Genomic DNA, 24,574 nt, shown 5'->3' on the forward strand with positions numbered 1-24,574 from the left:
CCACTACCAATATATTGTGATTTTAAACTTTTTAGAACTGTGCTTCTTTAAATGATAAAATAGAAATGACTTAGTTATCCAGAATTTAGAATGAAAATTGCTGATTTTCTTATCACGAAACCTGCTTCTTTTCATCAAAAATTAGGTTTAGCTTTCCAGATCCTTATAGCTAGCTAAGTAAGTGAGAATAGGCACAAAAAGGCTAAAGTGTGGAATAGAAAAGTTGCCAAAGCCTCATAGAATATATGTTGTGGATTTAAAAAAAAATTGTGCTTATGCTTGCAAGGCTTTGGGTTGGGATGTTAGACACTTACTGAGTTTCTGGCATTCTCTTAGGCACTGGAGATTGAGTGAACAAGCAGATACGGTTCCAACTCACAAGGAGCTTAAAATCAAACAATGATTCTTAACTTTAGGTAAACCTGAATCCATTGTGTCAATAGTAATATCCACTTTGGCGGTGCCATTTTAGTTTTCTGTATTTAAAAACCAACCAGACGGATAGTAACAGAAAGAAACCCCTTTCTCAGCTTGCTTATCCATTAGTACTGTCATCCTAGCCTTTGTTCTCTTTCATTTCACTGTAAACTTCTCTGTACAGACCACAGTACCTTCAGTTTTTTACTAGTCTCATCTTTCTCTGTTTCTTTGTTCTCTTTCTGTTTTTCGATTACTCATTTCTCAGTCTGTTGTGATCTTGCTTCCAATCCTCCATTCAGATACTTGTTCACCAGATTTATAGTGTTTGTTTTCTTTGGTAGTTACTCTCTGCTTTAAGTCCTCGCACTCCAGTTGGTTCCTTTTGTTTAGATGCCTTATAAAATTACATCTCTAGAAAAATGACAAACCTTAGATTGACAAAACTGTGGGAAAATAGGTAGTTACATGTTGCTAGTGACAATATGAGTTTGTGTAATTCCTTAATCAAGGCATGTGTATCAAAAGCAATAAAAACATTCATATAAAAAAAACTTATCATCCAATTATTAAAAAATTAAAGTTGAGATTTAAAGTTATGCTTTATACCCTTTCCTAATAACTTAAAAAAAAAATTACATCTCTAGCTAGTCCTGGTACTTTCCCCCGGTTAGAGATCTACATGTCTAATTTTTTGCTAATGTCTTCTCCTGGGTGACCTGCTATTACTTGAAACTCACCCTTTCTAAAATCCTTCTCCCAAATCAAGTGGCCCTTCCTCCCCATACCTAGCCCCTAGTTTTCCATTTCTAGAAACCTGGATTCACCTTCTGCTCAGTTTCACTCTCTTGTCTTCACTCTGCCTGCTATGCATCTGGTTTTATAAGCTATGTGGTATTTTAAATCCATTTTAAATTATTTAGTTCCTAATACTATTGTTATAATGATTCAGACTCTCATCACCTCATATCTAGATGGCTTCAGTAGGGGCCTTCTTAATTTTTACTTCTTGTCTCTACCTTGGCCAAGGTATTCTGAATATACTTATTTGTTCAAGACATTCTTTTTTATTTCTTATTTTTGCCTATATTAGGTTTCAACTCTCCATGATTACACTGTTTATATTTCCTGTTAGGGTACTCTTTCTAAACCAAAATAGTGTAATCTTGCTTTGCACATAAGCCATGTTCTACTTCTTTTTTAACTATTGCTCAGAAAGGTTTGTCATTTATATTACCCTTTCAGACTTATATGCTCTTTATTTAAATTTAACTTAAGTCCTATTTCCAACATGAACAGTTTTGAATACCCTTAGCTTTTAGTGATTGTCCTTAGTACTTGCTTTGTCATTTGACACTTAGCTATTTACTTGTTCTTTATGAATTTGTTCAATTAACAAATATTTATTGGACCTCTGCTACCTGCAAATGACTGTTCTAGGCATTGGGGATATATTAGTCAATGGCATAGAGAGTCCCTGTTCTCCTGGGGCTTTAGCAACTTCCTTTGTACCTTATTAAAAAAAAATTTATTTCTAACAACTGTAACACTATGTGTTAATGATGGTCTTTAAATTGTGTTCAAATTTGCCAGAAGGAGTCCTTGACTAATAATATAGGAAAAAACCCTCACCTCGAAACATACTAATTCAACTGTGTACCATTAGTCTCCCATGAAAAATACACAAATAAGCGGGCTGCAAACAGAACAGAATTTTTTTTTTTAAATACTCACTTTCTTGGCATCAGGACTTACTCAGTTCTGTTTTCCACATGTCATTTTTAGTTCCATGTAATCACAGAAATTCTTTCATTGTATAACTGAAGGTACTGAGGCTCAGAAAAGTTAAGTAACTTTAATTCAAGATGATGCAGATTAATGAGAGAACCAAGACTTAGAATCTACCAACTCCTATGTCAAAGAACACTGAGTTTTTGTACTTGATATGTAGAGTTATGCCTGAGTTATCAAGAAAAATTAAGTTATGTTCACTGGCTTTTCTTTCCAAAATGAAAGCAGATATTTATTGATCTTTAAGGTTCGATATACTTTGTAGCTTTAAAGCTTTAAATGATTAATTTATTTCTAACATTTTTATATGTGTTTAATCTTTTCTGTTTTCCCTTCTTGGTGTTCTCTTTTGTTTTCTTTTTAGATTGTTTGAATAAAAATGGTTGTTTGACCTAATTTTTTATATTTTTTATCAGGAAATGGGTGATAGTTGAAAGTCAAATAAAAAGAAAAGCTTGTTTTAGTAAAACGTGATTTCCCTAGTTAAGGAATCTATTTATATATTTTTAAAAATGTTTTTGTAAGTTTGCTATTATGTGAATTAGAGAGATTTAGAGCATGAATCACTGACTAGAAACCACCAATTCTTCTACAAAATAGACATAGTTTTAGTCCTTGTTTAGAATTCAGAGTTAAATTCAGATTTATTTTTAGAATCTGTCTAAATTTTACATTTAGCAATGTTAAAGAAAACCAGAGCTGGACAGTGGTTAAAGTGCTTAAAAGCAGATTTTGAGTAGAAACTATTACAGTAGTGGGAAAGAGACCTTAGTAAAGAACTGGGCTCAATTCCGAGTACAACAAGGAAAATTTGGAATTTGTAGCTAAGGAGGAGGGTAAGTGGTCTGTGGATGGAAATTACTAAGAGGAAGCATCAGGGATAGGTGGGTATTCTGGCTAACCTGAATTGACAGGATTCTTGCTGAAGGCAGGCCAGGGTGGTTGTATAGCACCTGGGGGATGGTGTGGATGAGGAATTTGATCAGATACTAAGAGTGATCAGATATTGAAGGTGAGGGATTCTTTCTAAACTGACTTAGTAAGATTCCTACTAAAATTGGTTGATGTAAAGATGGCCATGGAAGTCCCAAAGATCAACCCTGGTAAAGCTGAAGTCCATAGGAGCCAGGCAAAAGTTTGGTTGAGGGAGAATCTTTGTCAGAAGAAATGATGTATTTAGAAAAGAATAGGTGTGTATGTAAAACACAAGGTACACAGAAAGATACAAGGTAGAAAGTACCCCTTCCTTTCTCCAGCCCTTCTCACAAATCTACTGTTTAGATCTACTAACAATTTAATGTTTATCCTTCCAGAATTTTATGTATGTGCATATATAAACACATAAACTTGGGTTTTTTTTATCAGACTTTCAGTTACCTGGGCAATAATTGCATCTTCACATTTCAAATTTTCCCAACTAAGATTTCCCTCTTTCCATAAGTAGAGATCATCCTGTACTTAACATACCCAGAATAAACTTCAGAATTTATAGGTTCTATTACTAGTGCAAGTGGGACTTTTTCCCACCACATTTCTAACTGGTTATTTACAATATGTGGGGTAGCTGTGCTAGGGTGTGCAAAGACATCCAGTTACCTTGTAGAAATACCTTATTCTTTCTAATGTTTGGAAACTCTAGGTAGAAAAACCAAGTGTAGACATTTCTTATATTTATAGCTCTCTTTTTCCATTATGGCTGTCAACCTCAGAATTATATATTATGATGCTGCCAGAGGGCCTCCTTTTTGTTCAAAAAGTTTAAAAAGTTTTAAATGGAAATTGTGTAACTCAAGTGTGGTATTTGTTGTTGATTTCTAAAAATTACTATCTAGCATTTTGAGGAAGTTTCTAGTTTTCTAAGAGTTGTTAACAGTAATAGATATTAAATTTTGTTAATTTTTTTCTACTAATATATTAATGGAATAAATCTGGTGTGAGGTTTTTTTTCTTTTGATATACTGTTATATTTGATTTGGTAATATTTTATTTAGGATTTTTGCTTCTGCCTTCTTAAAGTCATTATTTTTGTCAGTCTCATTTTGAACTCATTTGCAAAGAATTCAGTTCTCACAACTTTTTACCTCATGGCACGTTATCATTGGTTTTACACATAGCCCCTCTTTTGTTTAATTTGCTTCTCTTTTTATTTCCATTCCATTCATATTCTCCTTCAAGTTTTCTTTATGTATCTTTGTAAAGTAATTGTTTTTTATATATACATGTTTTTATTAACAAAAATCACATTGTGTCATTTTCTCTTTTTTAAAGATCCATCTTTGATATTTTCTGTACATTAAGTCCATTACTTTTAGCTGTTTGAGAATTTCTTTGACATATTAACGGATAGAGGAATTGCTGGTTCCTTGGGTTTATGTAAACTTAATTTAAGTTTCCAGTTGCTTTCCAGAATAACTTCCCTTGTCTACATTTCCACTTGCAGTACATGATCATGTATCACTAATACTTGGCATTATCTAGAATTCTACTTCTTGCTAGTCTGATAAATGTAAAGTTATATTTCCTATTCGTATTAGTAATTTGCCTTTTTCTGATTATCACTGAAATTAAGCATCTCTTCCTAAATTTGTTAGCTTTTGGGGTTTCCTTTCTCTAAATTGCTGTTCATATCCTTTGTAAGAGAATAGAATGTCTTCTTCATTGAGATCATCTTCCATCTATGTTGCCATGTAGGATTAGGTTTTTTGTTGTTGTTCTATAATTTATTTTGGAATTTTTTTTCAGATTAGTGTTATAGTTTTAACAGGAAATGGAATGATGGTTTAATTTATTAAAGCTAAATAAATCTGGTACTTGTAAATTAGGTTAAGATGAAGTCATTAGATTTGTATTTATGTTAGAAATATTAAGACAGGCATTGTTTTATGCAACGGATTTAATTTTTAAAAGGCTTTTTTTTCTGTATCTTATTCTCTTATGAATAAAAGGAATACATATAGATACCTATCTACCTATATCTCTCCACACACACACAGACACACACATACTTGTAGCAAATTTAATTATTTTGGAAAATATGATGGGTTTGTGTGTGAGTGAAAACCAAGATTACCAAATGTATTTCCAGTCGGGGAATTGCAGCTCTGTTTCCTACAGCCTGTAGGGAGTGCCCACCTTAATAGTAAAATTGGGAACATAAACTTGTATCTCAATCTTACCCTTCTTCCTTATAAGCTCTTTTCATTATCTCCCTATTGTCTTTGTACTTATTTACATATAAGACAAAATATCTTAATACAAATTTAACTCCAGCATCTATATAGTCTTCAAATCTGTTATGTACACATTTATGTTTTAAATATGATGGGATTGTACATAATTATTTTAACTACTTTGTGTCTTTTTTTGTTTGTATGACAATTAAATGAGTTAGTAAAACATGTATTTGGAACAATATAACATAGAAAGAGCTCAGTAAAATTTAACTTCTATTAATTTCATTTATTTCCATAAAGGCATAGTTGTAGTCCCTATATTTATTTTAGTAATTATGTAACCAAAACAGATGTCATTTTTCTTATCTTTCTGGCTCTGCATACAGGGAAGTTCAGAAGAGAATTTACGAACTGTTCACATTGGCTATTTCTGGGTAGTGGGATTGGGGTAAAGGAGTGGATCTTTTGGTTTTGTTCTTTATATATTTATAAGGTTTGAGTATTTTTTCCATTTTATAGTATTTTTAATGAGGAAGAAGAATTTTTTTAAAAAGCAATTGAAATATAACTTGTTGAACTACTCTCTTTATGAGCATTTGGATGGTTTTATTACAGTAGTCATCATATGGCAAACTAGTCAATATTAAAAACAGTCACCAAAGAAATAGTAAAGCAATGAGGTATCCTTTTCTACTTACGAAAGAAAAATCAATGATTCTCCCAAAAGGAGATGTGTTAATTTTACCTTCATACATTGTTGTTGGTAATATCAATTTGGTTAGTATCTATCAGGAAACTTGCCTTAGCCTAGTAATCCTACCTGTCACAGTCTAGCCCAGAGAAAGAAACAGAAAAGTGCCTTAAAAGTCTAGATGCATGACAACATGGATGGAGCTATAGAGTATTATGCTCAGTAAAATAAGCCAGCCGGAGAAAGACAAGTACCAAATGATTTCACTCATATGTGGAGTATAAGAAAAAAGAAAAACTGAAGGAACAAAATAGCAGCAAAATCACAGAACCCACAAATGGACTAACAGTTACCAAAGGGAAAGGGACTGGGGAGGATGGGTGGCAAGGGAGGGATAAGGGCGGGGAAAAAGAAAGGGGGCATTACGATTCACATGTATAATGTGGGGTGGGGTACAGGGCGGGCTCTACAACACAGAGAAGACAAGAAGTGATTTTACAACATCTTACTACGCTGATGGACAGTGACTGTGAAGGGGTATGTGGGGGGGAGTTGGTAAAGGGGGGAGCCTAGTAAACATAATGTTCTTCATGTAATTGTAGATTAATGATACCAAAATAAAAAATAAAAAAAATTAAAAAATAAAAAATAAAAGGAAGAATAGAGATATCAGATATTAAAGCAAAAAAAAAGTCTAGATGCATGAAGAACATTATAGGCAATTTATTTTTTGATGTGAAAAATTATACTCCGAATGCCAGACTACAGTGAAATGAATATCTGTTAAAAATGCATTTGGCGAGGGGAGGGGCGGAAGATGGCGGCGTGAGTAGAGCAGCGGAAATCTCCTCCCAAAACAACATATATCTATGAAAATATAACAAAGACAACCCTTCCTAGAATAAAGACCAGAGGACACAGGACAATATCCAGACCACATCCGCACCTGAGAGAACCCAGCGCCTCGCGAAGGGGGTAAGATACAAGCCCCGGCCCCGTGGGAGCCGAGTGCCCCGCCCCCCAACTCCTGGCGGGAGAAAAGCAGGCAGAGCGGGAGGGAGACGGAGCCCAGGACTGCCAAGCACCCAGCCCCAGCCATCCGGGCCAGAGTGCAGGGCGCTCGATACTAGGAAAACAGGAAAGCAAGAACAGTGAGCAGGCACTGGAGGCTGGGCGACAGAGGACATAAGAAAAGCGCGCGACCATTTTTTTTTGCTTTTTTGCTGTTTTGTTTTGGCGAGCGCTTTTTGGAAGTCTTAAAGGGATAGGGACCCCAATACTAGGGAAACAGGTCAGAAAGAACGGTGAGCAGAGGCCTGAGGCTGGCACCGGAGAATAAATAAAAACGAATGACCACCCTTTTTTTTTTTTTTTTAAATTAAAAACTTTTTTTTTTTTAATTAAAAAAATTTTTTTTTCTTTTTTTTTTTGGTGGGCGTTGTTTTGTTTTGGCGGGTGCTTTTTGGAAGTCTTAAAAGGGGAGGGCGGGTCACTTAATCCAGAGGTAGGGAATCCGGGATCTCTGGGCACCCTAACCCCTGGGCTGCAGGGAGCAGGGAGGCCCCTTACGGAGATAAATAGCCTCCCAGCAGCTCCTGCTCCAACACGACTCCACCATTTTGGAGTAGCTGCCCGAGCCAGGCCACGCCCACAGCAACAGCGGAGATTAACTCCATAGCAGCCGGGCAGGAAGCAGAAGCCCTGTCTGCGCGCAGCTGCCCAGCACAAGCCACTAGAGGCCGCTGTTCTCCCAGGAGAGGAGTGCCACAAACCAACAAGAAAGGAAGTCCTTCCAGCCGTCACTCGTCCCAGTTCTGCAGACTATTCCTATCACCATGAAAAGGCAAAGCTACAGGCAGACAAAGATCACAGAGACAACACCAGAGAAGGAGACAGACCTAACCAGTCTCCCTGAAAAAGAATTCAAAATAAGAATCATAAACATGCTGACAGAGATGCAGAGAAATACGCAAGAGAAATGGGATGAAGTCCGGAAGGAGATCACAGATGCCAGAAAGGAGATCGCAGAAATGAAACAAACTCTGGAAGGGTTTATAAGCAGAATGGATAGAATGCAAGAGGCCATTGATGGAATTGAAATCAGAGAACAGGAACGCATAGAAGCTGACATAGAGAGAGACAAAAGGATCTCCAGGAATGAAACAATATTAAGAGAACTGTGTGACCAATCCAAAAGGAACAATATCCGTATTATAGGGGTCCCAGAAGAAGAAGAGAGAGGAAAAGAGATGGAAAGTATCTTAGAAGAAATAATTGCTGAAAACTTCCCCACACCGGGGGAGGAAGTAATCGAACAGACCACGGAAATACACAGAACCCCCAACAGAAAGGATCGAAGAAGGGCAACACCAAGACACATAATAATTAAAATGGCAAAGATCAAGGACAAGGAAAGAGTGTTAAAGGCAGCTAGAGAGAAAAAGGTCACCTATAAAGGGAAACCCATCAGGCTAACGTCAGATTTCTCAACAGAAACCCTACAGGCCAGAAGAGAATGGCATGATATATTTAATACAATGAAACAGAAGGGCCTTGAACCAAGGATACTGTATCCAGCACGACTATCATTCAAATATGACGGTGGGATTAAACAATTCCCAGACAAACAAAAGCTGAGGGAATTTGCTTTCCACAAACCACCTCTACAGAACATCTTACAGGGACTGCTCTAGATGGGAGCACTCCTAGAAAGAGCACAGCACAAAACACCCAACATATGAAGAATCGAGGAGGAGGAACAAGAAGGGAGAGAAGAAAAGAATCTCCAGATAGTGTATATAACAGCTCAATAAGCGAGCTAAGTTAGGCAGTAAGATACTAAAGAGGCTAACCTTGAACCTTTGGTAACCACGAATTTAAAGCCTGCAATGGCAATAAGTACATATCTTTCAATAGTCACCCTAAATGTTAATGGGCTGAATGCACCAATCAAAAGACACAGAGTAACAGAATGGATAAAAAAGCAAGACCCATCTATATGCTGCTTACAAGAAACTCACCTCAAACCCAAAGACATGTACAGACTAAAAGTCAAGGGATGGAAAAACATATTTCAAGCAAACAACAGTGAGAAGAAAGCAGGGGTTGCAGTACTAATATCAGACGAAATAGACTACAAAACAAAGAAAGTAACAAGAGATAAAGAAGGACACTACATAATGATAAAGGGCTCAGTCAAACAAGAGGATATAACCATTCTAAATATATATGCACCCAACACAGGAGCACCAGCATATGTGAAACAAATACTAACAGAACTAAAGGGGGAAATAGACTGCAATGCATTCATTCTAGGAGACTTCAACACACCACTCACCCCAAAGGATAGATCCACTGGGCAGAAAATAAGTAAGGACACGGAAGCACTGAACAACACAGTAGAGCAGATGGACCTAATAGACATCTATAGAACTCTACATCCAAAAGCAGCGGGATATACATTCTTCTCAAGTGCACATGGAACATTCTCCAGAATAGACCACATACTAGGCCACAAAAAGAGCCTCAGAAAATTCCAAAAGATTGAAATCCTACCAACCAACTTTTCAGACCACAAAGGCATAAAACTAGAAATAAACTGTACAAAGAAAGCAAAGAGGCTCACGAACACATGGAGGCTTAACAACACGCTCCTAAATAATCAATGGATCAATGACCAAATCAAAATGGAGATCCAGCAATATATGGAAACAAATGACAACAACAACACTAAGCCCCAACTTCTGTGGGACACAGCAAAAGCAGTCTTAAGAGGAAAGTATATAGCAATCCAAGCATATTTAAAAAAGGAAGAGCAATCCCAAATGAATGGTCTAATGTCACAATTATCGAAATTGGAAAAAGAAGAACAGATGAGGCCTAAGGTCAGCAGAAAGAGGGACGTAATAAAGATCAGAGAAGAAATAAATAAAATTGAGAAGAATAAAACAATAGCAAAAATCAATGAAACCAAGAGCTGGTTCTTCGAGAAAATAAACAAAATAGATAAGCCTCTAGCCAGACTTTTTTTTTTTTTTTTTTTTTTAATAATTATTTTTTATTGAAGGGTAGTTGACACACAGTATTACATTACATGAGTTTCAAGTGTACAACACAGTGGTAGAACATTTATATACATAATTCTAGGTTCCAGCTATCACCCTACCAGGCTGTTACAATATCTTGACTATATTCCTTATGCTATACATTACATCCCGGTTACTAATTTATTTTACCATTGGAAGTCTGTCCTTTTTTTTTTTTTTTTGTGAGGGCATCTCTCATATTTATTGATCAAATGGTTGTTAACGACAATAAAATTCTGTATAGGGGAGTCAATGCTCAATGCACAATCATTATTCCACCCCAAGCCTAATTTTTGTCAGTCTCCAATCTTCTGAGTCTAGCCAGACTTATTAAGAAGAAAAGAGAGTCAACACAAATCAACAGTATCAGAAACGAGAAAGGAAAAATCACGACGGACCCCACAGAAATGCAAAGAATTATTGGAGAATACTATGAAAACCTATATGCTAACAAGCTGGGAAACCTAGGAGAAATGGACAACTTCCTAGAAAAATATAACCTTCCAAGATTGACCCAGGAAGAAACAGAAAATCTAAACAGACCAATTACCAGCAACGAAATTGAAGCGGTAATCAAAAAACTACCAAAGAACAAAACCCCCGGGCCAGATGGATTTACCTCGGAATTTTATCAGACATACAGGGAAGACATAATACCCATTCTCCTTAAAGTTTTCCAAAAAATAGAGGAGGAGGGGATACTCCCAAACTCATTCTATGAAGCTAACATCACCCTAATACCAAAACCAGGCAAAGACCCCACCAAAAAAGAAAACTACAGACCAATATCCCTGATGAACGTAGATGCAAAAATACTCAACAAAATATTAGCAAACCGAATTCAAAAATACATCAAAAGGATCATACACCATGACCAAGTGGGATTCATCCCAGGGATGCAAGGATGGTACAACATTCGAAAGTCCATCAACATCATCCACCACATCAACAAAAAGAAAGACAAAAACCACATGATCATCTCCATAGATGCTGAAAAAGCATTTGACAAAGTTCAACATCCATTCATGTTAAAAACTCTCAGCAAAATGGGAATAGAGGGCAAGTACCTCAACATAATAAAGGCCATCTATGATAAACCCACAGCCAACATTATATTGAACAGCGAGAAGCTGAAAGCATTTCCTCTGAGATCGGGAACTAGACAGGGATGCCCACTCTCTCCACTGTTATTTAACATAGTACTGGAGGTCCTAGCCACGGCAATCAGACAAAATAAAGAAATACAAGGAATCCAGATTGGTAAAGAAGAAGTTAAACTGTCACTATTTGCAGATGACATGATACTGTACATAAAAAACCCTAAAGACTCCACCCCAAAACTACTAGAACTGATATCGGAATACAGCAAAGTTGCAGGATACAAAATCAACACACAGAAATCTGTGGCTTTCCTATATACTAACAATGAACCAACAGAAAGAGAAATCAGGAAAACAACTCCATTCACAATTGCATCAAAAAAAAATAAAATACCTAGGAATAAACCTAACCAAAGAAGTGAAAGACTTATACTCTGAAAACTACAAGTCACTCTTAAGAGAAATTAAAGGGGACACTAACAGATGGAAACTCATCCCATGCTCGTGGCTAGGAAGAATTAATGTCGTTAAAATGGCCATCCTGCCCAAAGCAATATACAGATTTGATGCAATCCCTATGAAACTACCAGCAACATTCTTCAATGAACTGGAACAAATAATTCAAAAATTCATATGGAAACACCAAAGACCCCGAATAGCCAAAGCATTCCTGAGAAAGAAGAATGAAGTAGGGGGGATCTCACTCCCCAACTTCAAGCTCTACTATAAAGCCATAGTAATCAAGACAATTTGGTACTGGCACAAGAGCAGAGCCACAGACCAATGGAACAGACTAGAGAATCCAGACATTAACCCAGACATATATGGTCAATTAATATTTGATAAAGGAGCCATGGACATACAATGGCGAAATGACAGTCTCTTCAACAGGTGGTGCTGGCAAAACTGGACAGCTACATGTAGGAGAATGAAACTGGACCATTGTCTAACCCCATATACAAAAGTAAACTCAAAATGGATCAAAGACCTGAATGTAAGCCATGAAACCATTAAACTCTTGGAAGAAAACATAGGCAAAAACCTCTTAGAAATAAACATGAGTGACCTCTTCTTGAACATATCTCCCCGGGCAAGGAAAACAACAGCAAAAATGAGTAAGTGGGACTATATTAAGCTGAAAAGCTTCTGTACAGCAAAAGACACCATCAATAGAACAAGAAGGATCCCTACAGTATGGGAGAATATATTTGAAAATGACACATCCGATAAAGGCTTGACGTCCAGAATATATAAGGAGCTCACACGCCTCAACAAACAAAAAGCAAATAACCCAATTAAAAAATGGGCAGAGGAACTGAACAGACAGTTCTCCAAAACAGAAATACAGATGGCCAACAGACACATGAAAAGATGCTCCACATCGCTAATTATCAGAGAGATGCAAATTAAAACTACAATGAGGTATCACCTCACACCAGTAAGGATGGCTGCCATCCAAAAGACAAAAAACAACAAATGTTGGCGAGGCTGTGGAGAAAGGGGAACCCTCCTACACTGCTGGTGGGAATGTAAGTTAGTTCAACCATTGTGGAAAGCAGTATGGAGGTATATCAAAATGCTCAAAACAGACTTACCATTTGACCCAGGAATTCCACTCCTAGGAATTTACCCTAAGAACGCAGCAATCAAGTTTGAGAAAGACAGATGCACCCCTATGTTTATTGCAGCACTATTTACAATAGCCAAGAATTGGAAGCAACCTAAATGTCCATCGATAGATGAATGGATAAAGAAGAGGTGGTACATATACACAATGGAATACTACTCAGCCATAAGAAAAGGGCAAATCCAATCATTTGCAGCAACATGGATGGAGCTGGAGGGTATTATGCTCAGTGAAACAAGACAAGCGGAGAAAGAGAAATACCAAATGATTTCACTTATCTGTGGAATATAAGAACAAAGGAAAAACTGAAGGAACAAAACAGCAGCAGAATCACAGAACTCAAGAATGGACTAACAGGTACCAAAGGGAAAGGGACTGGGGAGGATGGGTGGGTAGGGAGGGATAAGGGGGGGAGAAGTAGGGGGGTATTAAGATTAACATACATGGGGGGGTAGGAGAAAAGGGAGGGCTGTACAACACAGAGAAGGCAAGTAGTGATTCTACAACATTTTGCTATGCTGATGGACAGTGACTGTAAAGGGGTTTATAGGGGAGACCTGGTATAGGGGAGAGCCTAGTAAACATAATATTCGTCATGTAAGTGTAGATTAGTGATACCAAAAACAAAGCAAAAAAAAAAAAAAAAGGCAGGACCTGTGTGTTAACCTCCAACGAGTTCTACACAAGGGTATAAAGGGCATATAAAAGTGTAGGCAAATAGTCTGTTTGTGTTTATACAGAGGATCAAAGCCTAATTGGGCTACCCCGAAAATGAACTAAGATACGATATGAAAAAGAACTTCCAACATCTGCACTCTCTGGAAGACTCATGCCAGAAGATGATCATCAAAAAACCCCAACAAAGATCCACGCACTGCTACAGCTGTAGATGCACTCATCCCACCAGTTCCTGGACTTGCCATGGGAATGAGGAAGGAGATATCTAAGCTGGCCTGTGCATACAGTAAAACAACAAATTTGACTGGATCTATACTGTTGGAACTCAACCAAGAATTTGGAGAAGTGCAAATTGTAGCACTCCAAACTCTTACAACTACAGACTATTTACTGTTAAAAGAACATATGGCATGTGAACAGTCCCCAGGAATGGGTTGTTTTAATTTGTCTGATTTCTCTCAGACTGTTCAAGTTCAGTTGGACAATATCCACCATATCATAGATAAGTTTTCACAAATGCCTAAGGTGCCTAACTGGTTTTCTTGGTTTCACTGGAGATGGCTGGTAATTACAGATATGCTTTGGTTATGTAACTATACTCCTATTATGTTAATGTGTGTGCGCAATTTAAGTAGTAGCTTAAAACCTATATATGCTGAAGTTACTCTACAAGAAGATATGTCAAAGAAATAATCAATCTTCCCATGTTTTCTTCCACCTGCTACTTCTATAGCTTTTCTTCTTCCTTCCTAATTACAACCCTTAAATAGAATTCGTGCCTCATATCAAATTTACCGAGTATCATAACTCCTCCAAGTGGTAAAGATACCTCAAGAGAAATGCTGGGCATAGAAGCCACAGGGCATAAATATGCAAAGAAGTAAAAAGCTAACCTTTTCAAACAATAAGGCTTCCCTCTCACTTACCAACTTCACATTTCCCTGTATGGCCCCAGAAGATGACTGGTTAGCCAGAGACGGGTAAGATTCCTCAAGGGAGGAACAACCTAAGACAGGCACAGTCCCAGGGGGGCCATCAGGCGAGAAATTGGGGATCAACAGAGGTGAGGCTTAGAACCTCACCCCCCCTGTTCTGAGAGAAATCTTCTGCATACGTGGATGTTTTATTGCCCTGGTCTAGCTTGGATTAACACATAGTCAACAGGCACACACCTGATCATCTACATTTGCTCTCCTACAACACTAAACTATGTTTTCGACCTTTATCTTGTATCTACCTACCACTTCAGCATTTTATTAAAAATAATAATAATAAAGAGAGAAATGTGGTATCCACATATAAATCAAGTATAAAAACCAAATGAGTATTCATATTTGAACTGACTGTTTAGAGTTCATAATTCATGAGCAAAACCGAAAGTTTCTGTGATGACTGCCCTTGTACTGTTCACTATGTAACTTATTCATTATGTAAGAATTTGTTCTACATGTAAGAACTTGTTTGTTATGCCTCAGAAGATTGGAGACTGACGAAAATTAGGCTTGGGGTGGATTAATGATTGTGCATTGAGCATTGACTCCCATATACAGAATTTTATTGTCGTTAACAACCATTTGATCAATAAATATGAGAGATGCCCTCACAAAAAAAAAAAAAAAAAAAAGGACAGACTTCCAATGGTAAAATAAATAAGTAACCGGGATGTAATGTATAGCATAAGGAATATAGTCAAGATATTGTAACAGCTTGGCAGGGTGATAGCTGGAACCTAGAATTATGTATATAAATGTTCTACCACTGTGTTGTACACTTGAAACTAATGTAATGTAATACTGTGCGTCAACTACCCTTCAATAAAAAATAATTATTTAAAAAAAAAATGCATTTGGCCACATAGAGCCCTGTTAACAAGAGCATAATGGAGATTGTGTTTTTCTCACGAGTCTCATGGTGGGTAGTCTTTTTTTCTGACATAAGCTGGTACAGTTGCTCAGTGATAACATCGAGGAAACCAGGCTTCTCCTGTTCTTCTCTTCTGCCATCTTTCATTCCCAGGTGCTGCTTTTTGTCTTCCTTCCTGTCACTTTAAGATGTCAAGATTACTGTAGTTAAAACATCAAGACCACAGTGAAAAGCAGTAAAAGCTTTGTTTCAGTCTTTTTTTTTGGAGTGAGTCTCCTTTATCAGAAAATGATAAGCTTTCCCAGAAGTCCCTCTCCCCACTCCCAGCAGATATCAATATACATCTCATTGGTTACATAGCCATGTGTGGGCACAATGGAGCCTAAGAAAGCAAGCATTTGGCTTTCTAGATTCCGTAGTGGGAGGTTTCTAGGTAGAAGAGCATTGGAAATGTGCATTTTGAATAGGCAGTCCACAAGTTCTGCTTAAAATGGCTAAGTAAATCATGGTAAATCTATTTGATCTGTAATAAACCCACTAAAAATAATAGTATAAAAATAGTAATAACACAGTAAATGATATTAGTTACATACTGTGTTTAGAGTGCCTGGTACATATTAAGTACTCCAAAGTACTTATTTTCTTGCCTTCTGACTGAACATTAATATAAGTGCCATAAAGTGGCAAAACAGTATTTACATGTAGAGGTTTTTCTCTTTAATAGAAGTAATAAATTTCGGGCTTCAGAGATGGGAGGGATTACTGTTTAGATGAGTACACTAAGACTTGGACATTGGTAGAATTTGAAGATGAGGGACATTTTGGGGAGTTAGAAGAGAAGACCATGACCCAGTGCATGGATCTGGGATATTTCAGGCCATGTTTGAAGACTAATATAATAGGTTGTCTGAGTTGTTTGGAGCATAGTATGTGTGAGAAGGGATTGTGGAAGGCAAGAGTTACAAAGGTGAATTGGAAACACATTGTGGATAGCCTTAAATTCCATTGAGAAGAGTTTGGACTTTATCTACATAGCCCCTTAGATTTGTAGATGCTTTAAATATGAAGAATGTTGCCCCTTGAACACTGACAATCAAAAAGTAATTTGGTTTGTTTAAAACATGTTTAAACTACTTCACAGTTTTCTAACTATAAAGAAAATCATAGACTGTAGGAAACTTGTCACTTGCAAGGATACTTTCTGAGACCTCTGTAAATCCTCCAGGTTTTTAAATGTAGAGGTCTTTGTGTGGGATCCTTGTGTTTTTCTTTGATAGTGATGTTTCTGATATACATATACGCCTGTTCTATAAGTTAATATTCTTTTCAACGTTAATAAAAATTTCATTTCATTTGATGAATAGGTTTTCGTTAGCATGGAGCACTTGCTGAGTCAAGTTTAATGATTTTTTAAAATAAATATTTGAAGGACTTGTTCACATTCATAGTTACAAGCTGTTATCAAACTTGACATTCTCTTCTTTTTCTAGTTAAGAATGTCGCTTTCTTAGTCCTTATATTTTTCTTCACTTCAAACCCCACTACTAAAAGCTTGGTTTTCTTTTGTGTTGGGGGACATGTTTTTCATAACTCAGTTTAAAAAACATTTTTTTTAAGTTACTGCTTTTGAACTTTGAGATGCAGATTCTTGGTTAGGCTAGGTTTATGCATTGACTCTGTCTGGCCTCCAGCTTTGCTATTGCCTTGGCAAAATGTCTTCTGGGTGGTTCTCAAACAGTGATAGGTGTGAATGTTAAATCTGAATGTCAAGTATGTTAAAATGTATATCCACAGGAATTCCTACCTTGATTGATACCTTATTCTCTCACTCCTCTCTAAGTATGCATGTGTATGAATACATACATACATTTTTCTTTTATTTTTTTTTTACTGAGGTGCAGTGTGCAATTTTATAGTGTTGATTTAATATATTTATATATTGCATATATGTATATGTGTTCTAAACAACTTTCTTTCCAGTGCTTTGTGCAAATGTTAGGAACCTTTGTAAAGATCTGAGAGAGATGATGTTCTATGGGAATTGACTGGTTTGGGGGTCAAAGGAAACCTTCATGATGACTCCAGAAAACTATCGATGTAAGATTAGTTAGGTGCTGCCAACAGCTAATAATGTAGATGTAATTAATTTTGTGCCTTAAATGCGAATTTGGGCAGTGGAGAGTTTCTTTCCTGGGACTGTATTTGTAATCAGACATTTAGGTATGGAGGGATGCTTTGTGAAAAAATATAGTGCTATCTCCTGTAGATTTCAGACATAATAGGACATCAAAAAAAAAACACCTCATCTTTTTTTTGAAAGGAGGTTAGATAAGTAAGTAAAAATAATGGCACGGAAGTTTTACTGATGAGGAAGATTTCAGGAAACTTGTTAGTTTGCTAAAATATAAAGCTATCTAAAGAGATAATATCAGATTAAAATACAATTTTTGAGTTGAACATTAGTTCTGTACTTGACTCCATAGTTAAGTAGGCATCCCACTGTATTTTGTGTTTATTTTTATATTCACCACTTTCCAGTAATTGTGTTTTTGGCCCTAGTTGCATACAAGATATGCTACTGGCTCATATGTTTAATTCAGCATGCATGTTGCATGTACTGGACTGTGAGCTCTATTTTATTTGTTTAGTCACTACTTTAGTCCTGATGTTAATAACTGTGCCTGGCACAAAGTACATGCTCAGTTAATATTGTTAAATGAACAAATGTGAATATTTGACATTTACGACTCAAATGCTCATTTGTTAGGAGATCCTGCTGTCTCGTCTTAGCTTTTTTTTTTTTGAATATGCGTGTTTTCTGGTCTTGAACCCTAACTGTATTGGAAGGGCTGTATATAAACTATACCATGAGTAGGAACTTGGTTTTTTTCTTGTGTTCTCCTTTTCAGCAATTTGGACATTGGTGGATAGTAGGTGTTCCCCAAAGATGTGACTGAACTGATTGAAAAGTTTTTAATTTTATTTTCTTATCAGGAAACTGCTAAAAATATAGTCATAAAGAAGGAATCTGGAATAGAATTTAAAAAGCTAGTATTTGTCTGTCAGCTTGAGGACCTATATAAGAGTTCATACTTGTGTGGAGTAAAGAGCTCGGGTTCTGGGACAACTCTGTTCCTTGCTCTTCAGCGGCCTATTTGCTGTATTTTCGGCTTTCTAACTATGTCACAGATGGTGTAGGTCAGTGGTTATCTAAGTGTTGTCCCAGAATAGCAGCGTTAGTATCACCTGGGCACTTGCTAGAAATGCACATTCTCAGGTGGAAAGTGAGGATGGGGCTGGCTCCAGCAGTCTGCGCTTTAACAAGTCCTCTAGCTGACTCTGGTACTGAAGTTTGAATGCTCCAAGTGGTGATAGTGTCTTTAGGAGAGAAGAATAGCTAGAGGCAATGATTGTATGCCAGAGAAAACCAGCTAGAAGCCTAGATTTAAGAATAATGTAGTCCAAGGCTTTTCAGAGGAAATAGATGTAGTTTACAGAAAGTATTAAGATATGAAAGATAATTGAAACTTCATTTTGTGCTATTCCTTTGCTTAAATAAGCCACACTATTCACTTTTGCTTTGCAAGTATTTCTCTTATTTGTGAGTTTGTGCTCAAATTGAAAATGAGAACCTTATTCAGGTTTTTTAATACTTAAGATTTTTATAAAATTGAGTGCTCTTTCCCTCTCATAGCAGGACCAAAAAAACAACCCAAACTAGTATTCTGTATAGTTTTGTTTTTGAATATACTTTTCAGTGATTTCAGTTTCGAATTTTAACCCTTAAGAATTTTTGAGAACGAGATAGCTTAAATGTTTTCAATAAATTAAGTAGTACATTTAAAATAATTTAATTTTTATTAGATATCCTGTGTATGCAGATAAATGTTCCTAGATACAGCAGATACATTCCTTATATATGTTTTCTAGTTTGACAAATTAGAATTGAAAATAATTCAGAAATAAATTTCCCATGTGCCATGTCAACTGAAATCATAAAATATCCAATTATTTTTGCTTTTATTTTTTTTATTTCTAATTGTTAGGAAATGGAAGCCCTATGTTTAGATATATAAAATGTAAAAAACATATAAGGCATCATGAAAGGTTTAACATTAATTTTCCTCAAAGATAATTCCAAATTTTTATTTTCAACAATATGTGCCATTATCATTAGATTTACTTGCACAGATAAATGTAAGTATGGTGACTTCTAATTTAAAAAATACTACATTTGTAACTTTTGAGAGCTGTTTTCATACTCTAATTGATAAGATTGATTTTTAGTTTTTCCAGTATTTTAAGATTTCAATTGCATGCCTTAATCTCATTTTGTTTCCAGAACCCTGGAAAGTTCAGGAGTTCACTCTGTGAGAATGCTGAGGTAGAGGCAAGATTTCTAAAAAAAAAAAAGTGTTCAAATTGTAGCTTAGTGGTTCATGGAGAAGTATACCTGTAAGGTAAAAAAGTAAATAGTTGAATTCATCACTGTTCCATATTACTGGACAATATTGGAAGCCAGAAATGTATTTGTTCTCTTGACTAGAGATCTGTTTCTCGTATTTCAGAAGGATTTCTGTTGTAGTGATGTGCAAGGAGAACTTTCAAGGAGCCTTTTGGGCCCTGCATTTTGAGTCTTCCTTGTTGCTAAATAACCCCACTCCTCTGGATGTGTGCCTTGAATTTTCCAAGTGGTGATTAGATTAATTCATGGTCTTAGATGATCATCTTGGTTATTTGTGAGAATACTGTCCCCTTTAGGGATACAAACTACTTCATCTCTGATGCTTCTTTTTGCTTCTTCATAAATCTAACGTATCTGGATTGATACATCCAGGACAGAGTCTACAAACTGATGGCTTGTGAAGCTAGATCTGGTGAATGAGTTTTGTTTGGTTTGCTTGTAATAGTCTTAAAATTTCTCAATGAAGAGACTTTAAATGTGTACATTTAAAGATAGGTTTAACTTCTATTCCTCTCTCTTCCAGCCACCCAGTTGCTTTCTTTGGAGACATTAACACTTAACTATATACTTTCAGAGATGAATCATTCCAGAGATACTCCGTACAGTAAGAAGCACCATGGTGTACTTTTTTTTTTTTTTTTGAGAAAACCAGATGGTTGCAAACCACACATCGTTTTGTGTCTTGTTTTTTTTCCCATTTATTCTATCTTAGATATCATTCTGTATCAATATATTTAGAGCTGTTTCCTTCATAACAACTGCATAGTATTGCTTTGTATAAAGGTATTCCAGTTTCCTTCTATTTTCTTTCTTCCTTCTCTGTCTTTCTTTCCCCAGCGACCCCTTTCTTCCTTCCCCACTTCCTTTCAGTCTTTCCTTCTCTTATGTTCCTGCTCTCCCCTCTGCCTTTTCAATTAAGTAATCCAATTCAGACAACAGTACTGTGCTAGATACTAGGAGGATCTTTACCTGGGACTTAATCTTTATTTTGAAAGAGTAAAGATTTATATTAGCTATATTTTAGACACAGGTTGTTTTACAGAAGGAATTAGGTTCCTTCTGTGTAAGAACATGTGTTTTAAGACCTTTTGTTTCTAACCTTTTGCTTGAAATTTTCCAGAGGGAATTTTTTTTTTTAGCTCGGCATTTTGAATTAGATTTGGCATATTTCTATTTATTTATTTATTAACTTTTTTATTGAAATATAGTTTATACACAATATTATATTTGTTTCAGGTATAAAACATAGTGATCTTCCTCTGTTTTTATAGGTCTAGTTCATGACCTGATTTTCTTCCAGTGGTATTTATAATTTATTTAACCAGTTCCCTGTAAATGGACATTTGGATTATACATACATTCTTGTCTGTATTTTTTCAGTATATTATTTCACACATGTGCAAATATATTTGAAGGATAACAATCTAGAAGTAGAATTGCTGGGTAAAGAGTACAGGTGACCCTTGACCAGCACAGGTTTGAACTGCTTGGGTCCACTTAACATGTGGAATTTTTTTCAGTAAACCTTGGAAAATTTTTGGAGGTTTGTGACAATTTGAAAGAACATTTTCTTTTTCTCAAGTTTACCTTATTGTAAGAATACAATATGTAATACGTATAACATATGGATTATGTGTTAATTGACTATGTTACTGGTAAGGCTTCAGGTCAATAGTAGGCTATTAGTTAAATTTTTGGAGAGTCAAAAGTTGTACCAACTGAGCAGGTGGTAGGCATCCCTAATCCTTCACATGCTCAAGGGTCAACTGTATATGCATGTACAAAGTTGATAGATATTGCCAAATTGTGCACTATAGTAGTGAAGCTGATTTACACCACCACAACCAACATACAGATGCCTTTTTTCCAATATTGTATTATTAAACTATTGAACTTTCTTAGTCTTAATGGAAAAGGGGAAATCTGATTACAATTTTAATTGGCATTTATCTCATGTGTGATTGAACATCTTTTTGATATGTTTGAGCCATTTGTATTTACTTTCTATCAACATGTCCTTTTTATGTTTTCCTACTGAGTTTTTGATTTTTTTTTACTGATTTGTACGTATTTTTATGTATTAAGAAAAGCACACTTGTGATTTGTGATGTGACTGCTTTTCCTGTTTTGTTTTGGCATTTGTCAAAAAAGAATTGTCTTATTTCTTATGATAGCTTTTCATCAACTTTATTGTCATATATGTATAAATATTTTATTTTGTAAGGTGAAATCTATTTATCTTTTATGCCTTTGGGTTTTATCTTATTCTCAGAAAGGCATTCCTAACCTTGAGATTATTAAAACAAAAACAAACCCTACCTTTTCTTCGAATACTTTGGGGTTCTTTTAAAAAATTTTGGCATTTGTTTTGATGTGCTAAATATTTTCCACATGGCTGCCCATCAACATTTAATGAATAATTCACATTTTCCCCAATGGTATTTAGTGTCACTTTTAGCTTACACTAAATTCCTGTATGAATTTGGGTTTGTTTTTGGATCGCCTGTATCATAGTTCTGTCTGTTCTTGCATCAATACCACTTTTTAAGTGACTATAGAATTATAATATGTTTTCAAATATTTTAAGGCTTTTAAATAATTTGTTTATTCTTATTTATTTTTCTATATGTACTTTAGAATCATGTATGATGTTTTTAAAAAACATTGGTATTTTAATTGGGCTTGCACAATTTTTAAAGATAAGAGAGAAAGAAAATCATTATAATGCAGAATTGTTTTTGACAACATAGCTGGTTTCTTATTAGTTCAAGTAATTTTTTTGTGTCCCAAAATAGCATTTAAAATGTAATATTCTTTGCATAGTCTTTTTTTTCCTTGAAAGACTTATTCTAATAATCTTATTTTTTGTATTATCATAAGTGGGATTATAATATCATATCTAACAAGTTGTTTTTACAGAAGTTCATGGGTTTCAATTTACTATTTTTATATGCAGCTACTTTACTAAAATTTGTCTATTTTTGTAATAATTCATAGTTTATTTGCTTGGATTTTTCAGGTATTCACTTAAATCATTTGTAAATAATTTTATTTCCTCTTTTCAATTTTTAACTTCTTTCTTTCTTTCTTTCTTCCTTCCTCCCTCCCTCTTCCCTCCCTCCCTCCTTCCCTCCCTTCCTTCCTTCCTTCCTTCCTTCCTTCTTTCTTTCTTTCTTTTCTCCCATTTCAAAGTGGCCCATTGCCTCCCACTAAATACTGTAATGTTTGTTTCCTATAAACAAGTACTATCCTGTGTTTTTATCCTATGTGGTTACATATAACCACCAAAAAAAAAGGAAATTAACAGTGATATATTGCTACCTACTACCCCATTTATGTTTCATCAGTTATCTCAGTAATGTCCTTTTGCAGCCAAATCCAGTCCAGAATCATGCATTGCATTTGGTTTTTGTATCTTTTTAGTCTCCTTCAATCTGAAACAGTCTTTCCTTGACTTATGACTTGACATTTTTGAAGATTATAAGAAAGTTAATGTAAAATGTCCCTCAGTTTTAATTTGCCTGATGTTTCCTTATGATTGACTTCAGGTTATGCATCTTTGGCAGAAATATCGCAAAGGTATTTTATAATCACCAAGGAATGTTACAGATATTCCTATTATTCTTTTTTTTGTTTGCCTTTTCCAGGCAACTCCATCTTCTCTGTAATCTTTCTCTTTAACAATTATGGGTCTTTTATTTTTATTAAATATTTAACCACTCTGGTATATAAGTTGATATTAGGATAAAGAAGCAAGGATACTGGGAACAGGAGTAGTTGGTGGATAGGGGAGTGAGTTACAGTATAAGACTTTTGAGTGTTGCGATGTTTCAGAATCATTCAGGGCCAGTGATGGTGGCAGAAATACAAAACTAGCCAAAGAAATGGAGAAATAAATTAATAATTGATTTTGTTATTACTTTCATTATATGATTTTACTGATTATATTCTTTTATTAAAGAGTATATAGAATTCTGTGCCAACACCTTGTTTGGCCAAACAGATTGGGCTGTCATATCCTTTTGGCAAGACATTCATTTCTGTCAGCTTTAAAATAATGATCTCATTGCAGAATATATCATTTCAATAGCTTTCATGACCATTAAGTATAAATATTGTAGATATTTGATACCTTTTCCTTTGACAATTGAATTGTTTTTAGACTATTTTTTATTATTTCAATGATAAAAACAGGGCTTTCATTTGCAGTGTAATTTTAAGAGCTCATTGGAATGATTAAAACATAACATTATCTACATCTTGAAAGTTCTAACAAGCTTAGTGAGTTGGATTTTATGTTCATTATGGTACTGAAAAAAGAGAACTGGGTGTCAGACTAAGTAGAAGTAAGTTTAATGGCACATTCACTAAACTTTAGCTGGACAATCCACATCTTCTTAGGGATGTGGTAAGGTCTTCATTAAATGTAAGTTCTTGTTTGCTTAGATGGAAAGCCCTGTGGAAATACAAATAGCATTGTTATCTAATAGAAATGGGAGGGAAAAGCATGTGGGAATAGTGAAATTGATAGCTGTCCTTGAGGGCCCTTAAATAGACCCCCTGCCCTATTCATAGTGATTTTATGAGTTACTTTAGTTAGTATTTGCAACATAGTGTCAGTTTTTTAAATGAAAGACACTAAGTTCCACAAATATCTTTTAAATTATTCTAGAGAGCTGCTCTC

The 24,574-nt window shown here is 35.5% G+C and overlaps 1 protein-coding gene across 2 annotated transcripts in view; it reads left to right on the forward strand.

Annotated features, from left to right (window-relative positions):
* The window catches only part of STRN (striatin), a 117,193-nt gene that overhangs the window by 11,530 nt on the left and 81,089 nt on the right, over positions 1-24,574 (forward strand). The window lies entirely within an intron of this gene.

Source organism: Manis pentadactyla, chromosome 2, assembly GCF_030020395.1.
Source record: "Manis pentadactyla isolate mManPen7 chromosome 2, mManPen7.hap1, whole genome shotgun sequence".
Taxonomy (NCBI): Eukaryota; Metazoa; Chordata; class Mammalia; order Pholidota; family Manidae; genus Manis; species Manis pentadactyla.